Raw genomic sequence first — 9,779 nt, forward strand, 5'->3', positions numbered from 1 at the left:
AACCACAGCTTCAGTCGAAAGTGCTATTCAGTGAACCCTGCTCAAAGTGCAAGTGCCTGTGTGCGATATCCGTCTCCTTCTCACTGTCAAATAACCTGTCGCACTCTGTCGGGCCTCACTTGTAGAGAGTGGCTGTCTGCATAAGGTACTGGAGAGCTAACACTTCCCGTGGAATCGGACCACCATCCTCGGCCGTTGCCTTAAGGGGAGGAAAAAAGAAAAGCAATTGACTGCCATTTGTTGAAATGGTTGACATTTATGTATGAGCATTCTCCACCTCGGTGGCAAATCTCAGTGGAAGAGAAAGCCCCAAATATTCCCACTTATATATCTGAAAACAATTGGTAGATGCCACAGAGTTATAGGCTGGAAACTTACATGACAAAGGACTTGCGACTGAGTGACAGGCAGCTCTGGGACTGGAGCAGGGAGTCGGAGTGATGGGCAGCTCTGGGGCAGGGAGTCGGAGTGATGGGCAGTTCTGGGGCAGGGAGTTGGAGTGATGGGCAACTCTGGGACTGGGGCAGAGAGTCGGAGTGATGGGCAGCTCTGGGGCTGGGGCAGGAAGTTGGAGTGTTGGGCAGTTCTGGGGCAGGGAGTTGGAGTGATGGGCAACTCTGGGACTGGGGCAGGGAGTCGGAGTGTTGGGCAGTTCTGGGGCAGGGAGTTGGAGTGATGGGCAACTCGGACTGGGGCAGAGAGTCGGAGTGTTGGGCAGTTCTGGGGCAGGGAGTTGGAGTGATGGGCAACTCTGGGACTGGGGCAGGGAGTCGGAGTGATGGACAACTCTGGGACTGGGGCAGGGAGTCGGAGTGACGGGCAGCTCTGGGGCAGGGAGTCGGAGTGATGGGCAACTCTGGGACTGGGGGAGAGAGTCGGAGTGATGGGCAGCTCTGGGGCTGGGGCAGGAAGTTGGAGTGATGGGCAGCTCTGGGGCAGGGAGTCGGAGTGATGGGCAGTTCTGGGACTGGGGGAGAGAGTCGGAGTGATGGGCAGCTCTGGGGCTGGGGCAGGGAGTCGGAGTGATGGGCAGTTCTGGGGCTGGGGCAGGGAGTCGGAGTGACGGGCAGCTCTGGGGCAGGGGCTGGGAGTCGGAGTGATGGGCAGCTCGGGCTGGGGCAGGGAGTCGGAGTGATGGGCAGCTCGGGCTGGGGCAGGGGCAGGGAGTCGGAGTGACGGGCAGCTCTGGGGCAGGGAGTCGGAGTGATGGGCAGCTCTGGGGCATGGGCTGGGACTCGGAGTGATGGGCAGCTCGGGCTGGGGCAGGGAGTCGGAGTGATGGGCAGCTCTGGGGCAGGGAGTCGGAGTGATGGGCAGCTTGGGCTGGGGCAGGGAGTCGGAGTGACGGGCAGCTCTGGGGCAGGGAGTCGGAGTGATGGGCAACTCGGGCTGGGGCAGGGAGTCGGAGTGACGGGCAGCTCTGGGGCAGGGAGTCGGAGTGACGGGCAGCTCTGGGGCAGGGAGTCGGAGTGATGGGCAGCTCTGGGGCTGGGGCTGGGAGTCGGAGTGACGGGCAGCTCTGGGGCAGGGAGTCGGAGTGATGGGCAGCTCTGGGGCTGGGGCTGGGAGTCGGAGTGACGGGCAGCTCTGGGGCAAAGAGTCGGAGTGACGGGCAGCTCTGGGGCAAAGAGTCGGAGTGATGGGCAACTCGGGCTGGGGCAGGGAGTCGGAGTGACGGGCAGCTCTGGGGCAGGGGCTGGGAGTCGGAGTGATGGGCAGCTCGGGCTGGGGCAGGGAGTCGGAGTGATGGGCAGCTCGGGTTGGGGCAGGGAGTCGGAGTGATGGGCAGCTCGGGTTGGGGCAGGGAGTCGGAGTGATGGGCAGCTCTGGGGCAGGGGCTGGGAGTCGGAGTGATGGGCAGCTCTGGGGCAGGGGCTGGGAGTCGGAGTGATGGGCAACTCGGGCTGGGGCAGGGAGTCGGAGTGACGGGCAGCTCTGGGGCAGGGGCTGGGAGTCGGAGTGATGGGCAGCTCGGGCTGGGGCAGGGAGTCGGAGTGATGGGCAGCTCGGGTTGGGGCAGGGAGTCGGAGTGATGGGCAGCTCGGGTTGGGGCAGGGAGTCGGAGTGATGGGCAGCTCTGGGGCAGGGGCTGGGAGTCGGAGTGATGGGCAGCTCTGGGGCAGGGGCTGGGAGTCGGAGTGATGGGCAACTCGGGCTGGGGCAGGGAGTCGGAGTGATGGGCAGCTCGGGTTGGGGCAGGGAGTCGGAGTGATGGGCAGCTCTGGGGCAGGGGCTGGGAGTCGGAGTGATGGGCAGCTCTGGGGCAAAGAGTCGGAGTGATGGGCAACTCGGGCTGGGGCAGGGAGTCGGAGTGATGGGCAGTGGCGGCACTGAGAATGCATAGCTGAATGAGGTAGTGAGACTGAGTGAGTGATGGGCAGTCTGAGCATTGAGGAAACCCACCCACCTGAGTCACCGAGTGAGAGATTGAGACTGAGGAATCTCACTTGACTGAGGCAGAGAGTCTGACGCCAAGCACTCCCAGGACAGTGTGGCCTTTGGGATGGTTAACCGATTCAGCTCTTAGATTGCATGCTGCTGGTCTATGTTTGCGATTGGGGAGCTAGAGATGGAAACACGTGGTTTGCTAAGTATACGGGTGGTTGTATTTATTACAAAGCTCTATGTGCTGCGATGGTTGTTAATGCTCCCAGAAGTCCTTTATTGTTGAGCCTAAACTATTGCTTCATTTCCATGTGTGTTAGTCAAGCTGTGTTTGCATGATTGACGGTGGATCGAGATTGTTTTTTTAAAAAAAAAAATAAAGTTCATTTTGAATCTCTCTGTATGAATTATGTAAACCAGGAGTCACCCACACCTTGCTGCTGAGTAAGCAGCAAGTCCGCACGTACCTGGCACTTTAGTAACTGTGACTGGATTCCGCCTACTGGTGGTGCCAATTCAAGGACCTCCGATTCTCAATAAACTTCATCTCATTAAGGAATGTACCTGTTTCAATGATGTTTCCTTGTTTTGGAATTTGTACACATTTTATTGTTATGTGGTTTGGGATGACATTGAATTTTCCTACAATAAATAATTGATGCTGTGAGCATTCTGTTCGAGAGCATATTACCCTGCTCCAGATTCCTGATCTCGTACAGACTGTGTGGTTCCTTACAAGCCTTTTACTGGAGTGACTCCTTAGATGCTGTATCCTATATTTCAATTAATATTGTACAGAATAAACTATGAAATACAATGCAAGTGCCTCTGGATTGTCTTCCTTCATTTTTGAGCCTCCCGACTGACAGCGATGCTGTTTCATCGCTAGGATCATCATATGTGATCATCATAGGCAGTCTCTCGGAATCGAGGAAGACTTGCTTCCACTCTTAAAATGAGTCCTTAGGTGGCTGAACAGTCCAATACGACAATCACAGTCCCGGTCACAGGTGGGACAGATAGTTGGTAAGGAAAAGGGTGGGTGGGACAGGTTTGCCGCACGCTCTTTCCGCTGCCTGCACTTGATTTCTGCATGCTCTCAGCGACGAGACTCGAGGTGCTCAGCGCCCTCCCGAATGCACTTCCTCCACTTAAGGCGGTCTTTGGCCAGGGACTCCCAAGTGTCGGTGGAGATGTTGCACTTTGTCAGGGAGGCTTTGAGGGTGTCCTTGTAACGTTTCCTCTGCCCACCTGGGGCTTGTTTGCCGTGAAGGAGTTTATGCAGGGGGGGGACTGACAGAGAAACAGTGCCTGCTGTAACAGTGAAGTGACTGCTCCCTCATCATAATCCATGTCTTCCCCCAGCTGCAAAGTGGAGACCGGACTCCTCTCTGCAGGAAGAGAACCAATAGGTGTATTTGAAGGGGAGCCCTCACTCACTGGATGGAAGCTGAAATGGGCATGCCCCCGCTTTGCATAAGAACTAAGAAATAGGTGCAGGAGTAGTCCATACGGCCCTTCGAGCCTGCTCCACCATTCATTAAGATCATGGCTGATCATGCAACTTCAGTTGCCCATTCCTGCTTTCTCAACATACCCCTTGATCCCTTTAGCCATAAGGGCCACATCTAACTCCCTTTTGAATATATCTAACAAACTGGCCTCAACAACTTTCTGCGGTAGAGAATTCCACAGGTTCAGAATTCTTTGAGTGAAGAAGTTTCTCCTCATCTCGGTCCTAAATGGCTTACCCCTTATCCTTAGACTGTGACCCCTGATTCTGGACTTCCCCAACATCGGGAACATTCTTCCTGCATCTAACCTGTCCAGTCCCGTCAGAATTTTATATGTTTCTATGAGATCCCCTCTCATTCTTCTAAATTCCAGTGAATATAAGCCTAGTCGATCCAGTCTTTCTTCATATGTCAATCCTGCCATCCCGGGAATCAGTCTGGTGAACCTTCGCTGCACTCCCTCAATAGCAAGAATGTCCTTCCTCAGATTAGGAGACCAAAACTGTACACAATATTCCAGGTGTGGCCATTGGCCCCTCGAGCCTGCTCCGCATTCAATAAGATCATGGCTGATCTGATCTTGGCCTCAACTCCACTTTCCTTCCCGCTCCCCATAACCCTTGACTCCCTTATCATTCAAAAATCTTTCTATCACCACCTTAAATATATTCAATGACCCAGCCTCCACAGCTCTCTGGGGCAGAGAATTCCATAGCTTCACGGCCCTCTGACAGAAGAAATTCATCCTCATCTCGTTTTAAATGGGCGACCCCTTATTCTGAAACTATGCCCCCTAGTTCTAGTCTCCCCCATGAGGGGAAACATCCTCTCTGCATCTACCCTGTCACGCCCCCTCAGTATCTTATACGTTTCAATAAGATCACCTCTCATTCTTCTAAACGCCAATGAGTACAGGACCAACTTGCTCAACCTTCATAAGACAACCTCTTCATCTCAGGAATCAACCTCGTGAACCTTCTCTGAACTGCCTCCAATGCAAGAATATTCCCTTCCCTCCGTCCTTTGCTGCACAGCAACATCTTTGGCCATTGTCTGAGCCGACTTTGCCAGTTTATTGCTGAATTATGGGTGGCTAGTGGAGGAACTGGTTAACCCAGGTCCCAAAGGTGAAAGAGTGTAGTCGTGCTTACCCACGGCTCCAGCTACTGTGCCAAATGCAGCAGTCCGTGACATCTGCCAGCTCAGTGGGAATAAATTCTACAGATACATGGATTCATGCAAGCTCCACCATGGGCTTTGACGCATACCACTCATTGCTTTGGGTTTTAGAGGCGGACCCCTGAATTCTTGGGTTGAATGAGAGAGCCTGGCAGGGGTACATGGCTACACCAGAGAGCTCAGAAGTTGTGGCATTGCCACAACTTGAACGCTCGGCAAATGTGCCGTGCGACAGGTCCATTGCTCACTGGCTACAATGACTGCCCCATTGTTTGTCTGTGTCCTGATAAGTTTATTCTTACACCAGCTCTGACTTTTCCACTTTACAGCGAAAACTGATAAAGGAGTGATCAGCAGCGTGACCTTAACGGCACCTGGAATTCAGAAGCACAGTTTGAAGTTGCCGTGGGCATGCCTACATGGCCAGAGTTAGTCATGGAGCACAGCATTGGAACAAGCAGGCCTTAGAAGGGAAGGGTCTGGGGCCACGGTTACATATTTGGGGGGGGGGGGGGGGAGGGGAGAAAGGCTCAGAATTGGGCTGGGAAGAACTTCTCTCCAGAGAGACTGGATACTTAAAAAAAAAAACCCAGAGAAATTTCACAAAGCAAATTTGTCTCAGTGATTCTCAAACTTTCCAGAATGTTGAAACAAAAGGCGATCTATTTTTAAAATTCCAGAATGTACCTTCTCAGCCCCCTGATATATAGAAGAATTGCAGCGGCCCCCAGTACTGTCAGACACTGCACTGTCCATGCCATGTTTTGGGACAATGCAGTCAAGAGGCCTTGCCTATACATAAGAAGATAAGCAATAGGAGCAGGAGTAGGCTACGGCCCCTCGAGCCTGCTTCGCCATTCAATACGATCATGGCTGATCTGATCATGGACACAGCTCCACTTCCCTGTCTGCTCCCCATAACTCCTTATTCCCTTATCGTTTAAGAAACTGTCTATTTCTCTCTTACATTTATTCAATGTCCCAGCTTCCACAGAACTCTAAGGCAGTGAGTTCCACAGAACTCTAAGGCAGTGAGTTCCACAGAACTGTAAGGCAGTGAGTTCCACAGATCCACAACCTTCTGAGAAGAAATTTCTCCTCATCTTGGTTTTATAATGTTGACGTTAAACCCAGATTTTGTTCAGTTTTTCAATCACCACTGGAATCATGATGAAGCCAGACTTCAGCTTTATGGCACTAGCACGGAGCCTGCTGACCTTCCCATTGTCAGCTTCATTTAAATATTATGGGGTATCCACAGGCTTTGCCGCGGGGGGGGCGGTGGGCAGGCATCATCAAACATGGTGTTGCTCCAAACCAGAAGTATGTTGGAGAATGGCAGACAGGTCTCCTTCAGGCACAGAGCCCCAGGTTCTCGGACTCTCGAGTTCACGTTGCCTGAGGGTTTCGGAGGTGGCAGTGGAAGTGCTGCTGGACCAGGTTCGGCAGAGAATGGGAGGCCCGGTTTGAACGGGAGCTGTGACTGCCTCGAAGGACTATGGTCAGGCCCAATGGAAGTTGGTAGTGGGTGTCAACTCCACAACCCCATGCATGGCAACACAGTGCTGCGAGAAGCTTAATGACCATAACCAGGTCAGGTAAAGTAAGGGGAGACAGCCACATTTTCAGAAGCGCACTTGTACTAAGCATGCTTGCTGTTTAAATACCCCCCCACCCTAACCCCGAGGCACCTTAGTTACTTACCATCCATACCCAAGGGGCTGTTAACTCCCCAGTCTTCACTGCAAGTGCTTCTTCACTCACATCCACACGTGCATTCACCTTACTAAACTCTACTCATTGGAATTCAGAAGAATGAGAGGTGATCTTATCAAAATGTATAAGAATATGAGGGGGCTTAACAAGGTGGATGCAGAGAGGATGTTTCCACTGATGGGGGAGACTAGAACTAGAGGGCATGATCTTAGAATAAGGGGCCGCCCATTTAAAACTGAGATGAGGAGAAATTTCTTCTCTCAGAGGGTTGTAAATCTGTGGAATTCGCTACCTCAGAGAGCTGTGGAAGCTGGGACATTGAATAAATTCAAGACAGAAATAGACAGTTTCTTAAACGATAAGGGGATAAGCGGGTATGGGGAGCGGGTGGGGAAGTGGAGCTGAATCCATGATCAGATTAGCCATGATCTTATTTAATGGCGGAGCAGGCTCGAGGGGCCGTATGGCTTACTCCTGCTCCTATTTCTTATGTTCTTATGTTCTTAAAAGCCCAGTGTACTATGTCATTGCTTGGTTCTTGCACCTTTCATCATTCCTATTAAGATCTGACTGCTGACACCTGGGTTTGACCACATCTCACAACAACCACAGAGTAATCACACTTTTTGCATTCATCTTAATGGGAGATATTGCCCATGAAACCAGAGAGTGATTGGCCACCGGTAGTCGACCCCTCAACATCTGACCTCTTGCCCCACATGAGGAGGACGCCTTGAAGTTCCTGGAGAATCAACCAACAGAAGGAATTGGAGAAGGTGAAGTCAGAGAACAGTTTTATCGTCTCCTTGTCATCCTGCTGTGCCCTGCATTACCTGTCCATAAACGACACCATGAAACTTTTGTGTCACTCCATCTACTGAACGTCACTTGAACAACCCAACAACTCGATCTAGCCTCCACTTCTTCATGTCCTACTCTAGATATGTCAAACCAAGAGGCAGCCAAGAGGGCAGAAGATGTACCAGGCCCCTTGACTTCCAGCCATGCTAGAATGTTGTTGCACCCTGTCAATCGCCCTTTCTCGTGTGTTTTGGGGTTTACTGGTAACGCTGGTGTTGGGTTCTTTAGTTTATGATGTTGCTATATAGATTAGATTCAGCTTAAAGAAATAAATAATTTGTATTTATGTAGAGCCTTTTACAGCCTCAAGGCGGCCCAATTCACTTTACAGTCAATGTGTACTTTTGAAGTGCAGTCACTGTTGTAATGTTGCAAATGCAGCAGCCAATTTGTGTACAACAAGGTGCCAAAAACAGTAATGAGATCAATGATCAGGCAATCTTGTTTTATTGATGTTGGTTGAGGAATAAATATTTGCAAAGGACAACTCCCCTGAATTCTTCTTTGAATAGCCAAAGTCCATGGGACTTTTTATGTCCACCTGAAAGGACAGATGGGACTCAATTTAAGGCACCTCCGACATTGCAGCACTCCCTCAGTACTGCACTGAAGACTTCATAGAATCATAGAATAATACAGCACAGAAGGCCATTTGGCCCATTGTGCCTGTGCCAGCTTTTTGATAGAGCTATCCAATTAATCTCACTCCTCTGCTCCTTCCCATAGCCCTGTTAATGTTCTCCCTTCAAGTATTTATCCAGCTCTCATTGGAATGTTACCATTGAATCTGCTTTCACAACCCATTCAGGCGTGCATTCCAGATCACATCAACACGTTGAGTCAAAAGATGTTTTCTCATGTCGCCTCTGGATCTTTTGCCAATCACCTTACATCTGTGGCCTCTGGTTACCAACCCTTCGGCCATTGGAAACCGTTTCTCCTTATTTACTCATTAAAACCGTTCATGATTTTGAACACCTCTATCAAATCTTCTCTTAATCTTCTCTGCTCTATGGAGAATAACCCCAGCTTCTCTATTCTCTTCACGTAACTGAAGTCCTTCATCCTCAGTACCATTCTAGTAAATGTCCTCTCCAAGGCTTTGACATTTTTCCTAAAGTGTGCTGCCCAGAATTGAACACATTACTCCAGCTGAGGCCGAACCAGTGTTTTATAAAGGATTAGCATAATTTCTTTGCCCAAGAGTCTGCCACCACTCCCCCTTTCTCCCGTCTTCAGAATTCTCATTCCACCTGGACTCTTGCTCTCTCTACATCTTTTCATTGGGGACTGTCAGCGTAACGTCGGCCGTCTCACTTCTCCCACTCCACTCACTCCAACCTACCTCCCTCTGAACTTGCAGCACTTCCTTCCCTCAGGTCCAACCCTGACATTGTCATTAAACCTACTGACAAGGGTATCGCTGTTGTTCTTTGGTGAACTTTGCTCTCTACTTTGCGGAGGCTGAACGCCAACTCTCTGACCCCCTCCTCCGGCCTACCCTGGACCATGACCCCACCACCAAACATCAAGCCATTTCCCAGTCTGCCACTGATCTCATTTCCTCTGGAGATCTCCCCTCCACGGCTTCCAACCTTATAGTCCCCCAACCCCGCACAACCCTTCCCAAGATCTACAAACAGGACTGCCCTGACCCATTGAATCACCCTGTTCTTGGCCCATGGAACTGATTTCTTCCTATCTCAACTCTTTTTTTTCCCCCCCCTCATCCAGTCTCTTCCCATCTATTTTCGCAACTCTTCCGACGCCCTCCGTCACTTTAACAGTTTCCAGTTTCCTGACACCAACCGTCTCCTTTTCACAATGGACATCCAATCCCTCTACACCTCCATCTCCAACCAGATATGTGAAGAGAAAAAGATTAGTGAAAACAAACGTAGGTCCCTTGCAGTCAGATTCAGGTGAATTTATAATGGGGAACAAAGGAATGGCGGACCAGTTAAACAAATACTTTGGTTCTGTTTTCACGAAGGAAGACACAAATAATCTTTCGGAAATACTAGGGGAGCGAGGGTCTAGTGAGAAGGAGGAACTGAAGGATATCCTTATAAAGTGGGAAATTGTGTTGGGGAAATTGATGGGATTGAAGGCCGATAAATCCCC

This window comes from Pristiophorus japonicus, chromosome 6 (assembly GCF_044704955.1).
Source record: "Pristiophorus japonicus isolate sPriJap1 chromosome 6, sPriJap1.hap1, whole genome shotgun sequence".
In the NCBI taxonomy this organism is placed as follows: Eukaryota; Metazoa; Chordata; class Chondrichthyes; family Pristiophoridae; genus Pristiophorus; species Pristiophorus japonicus.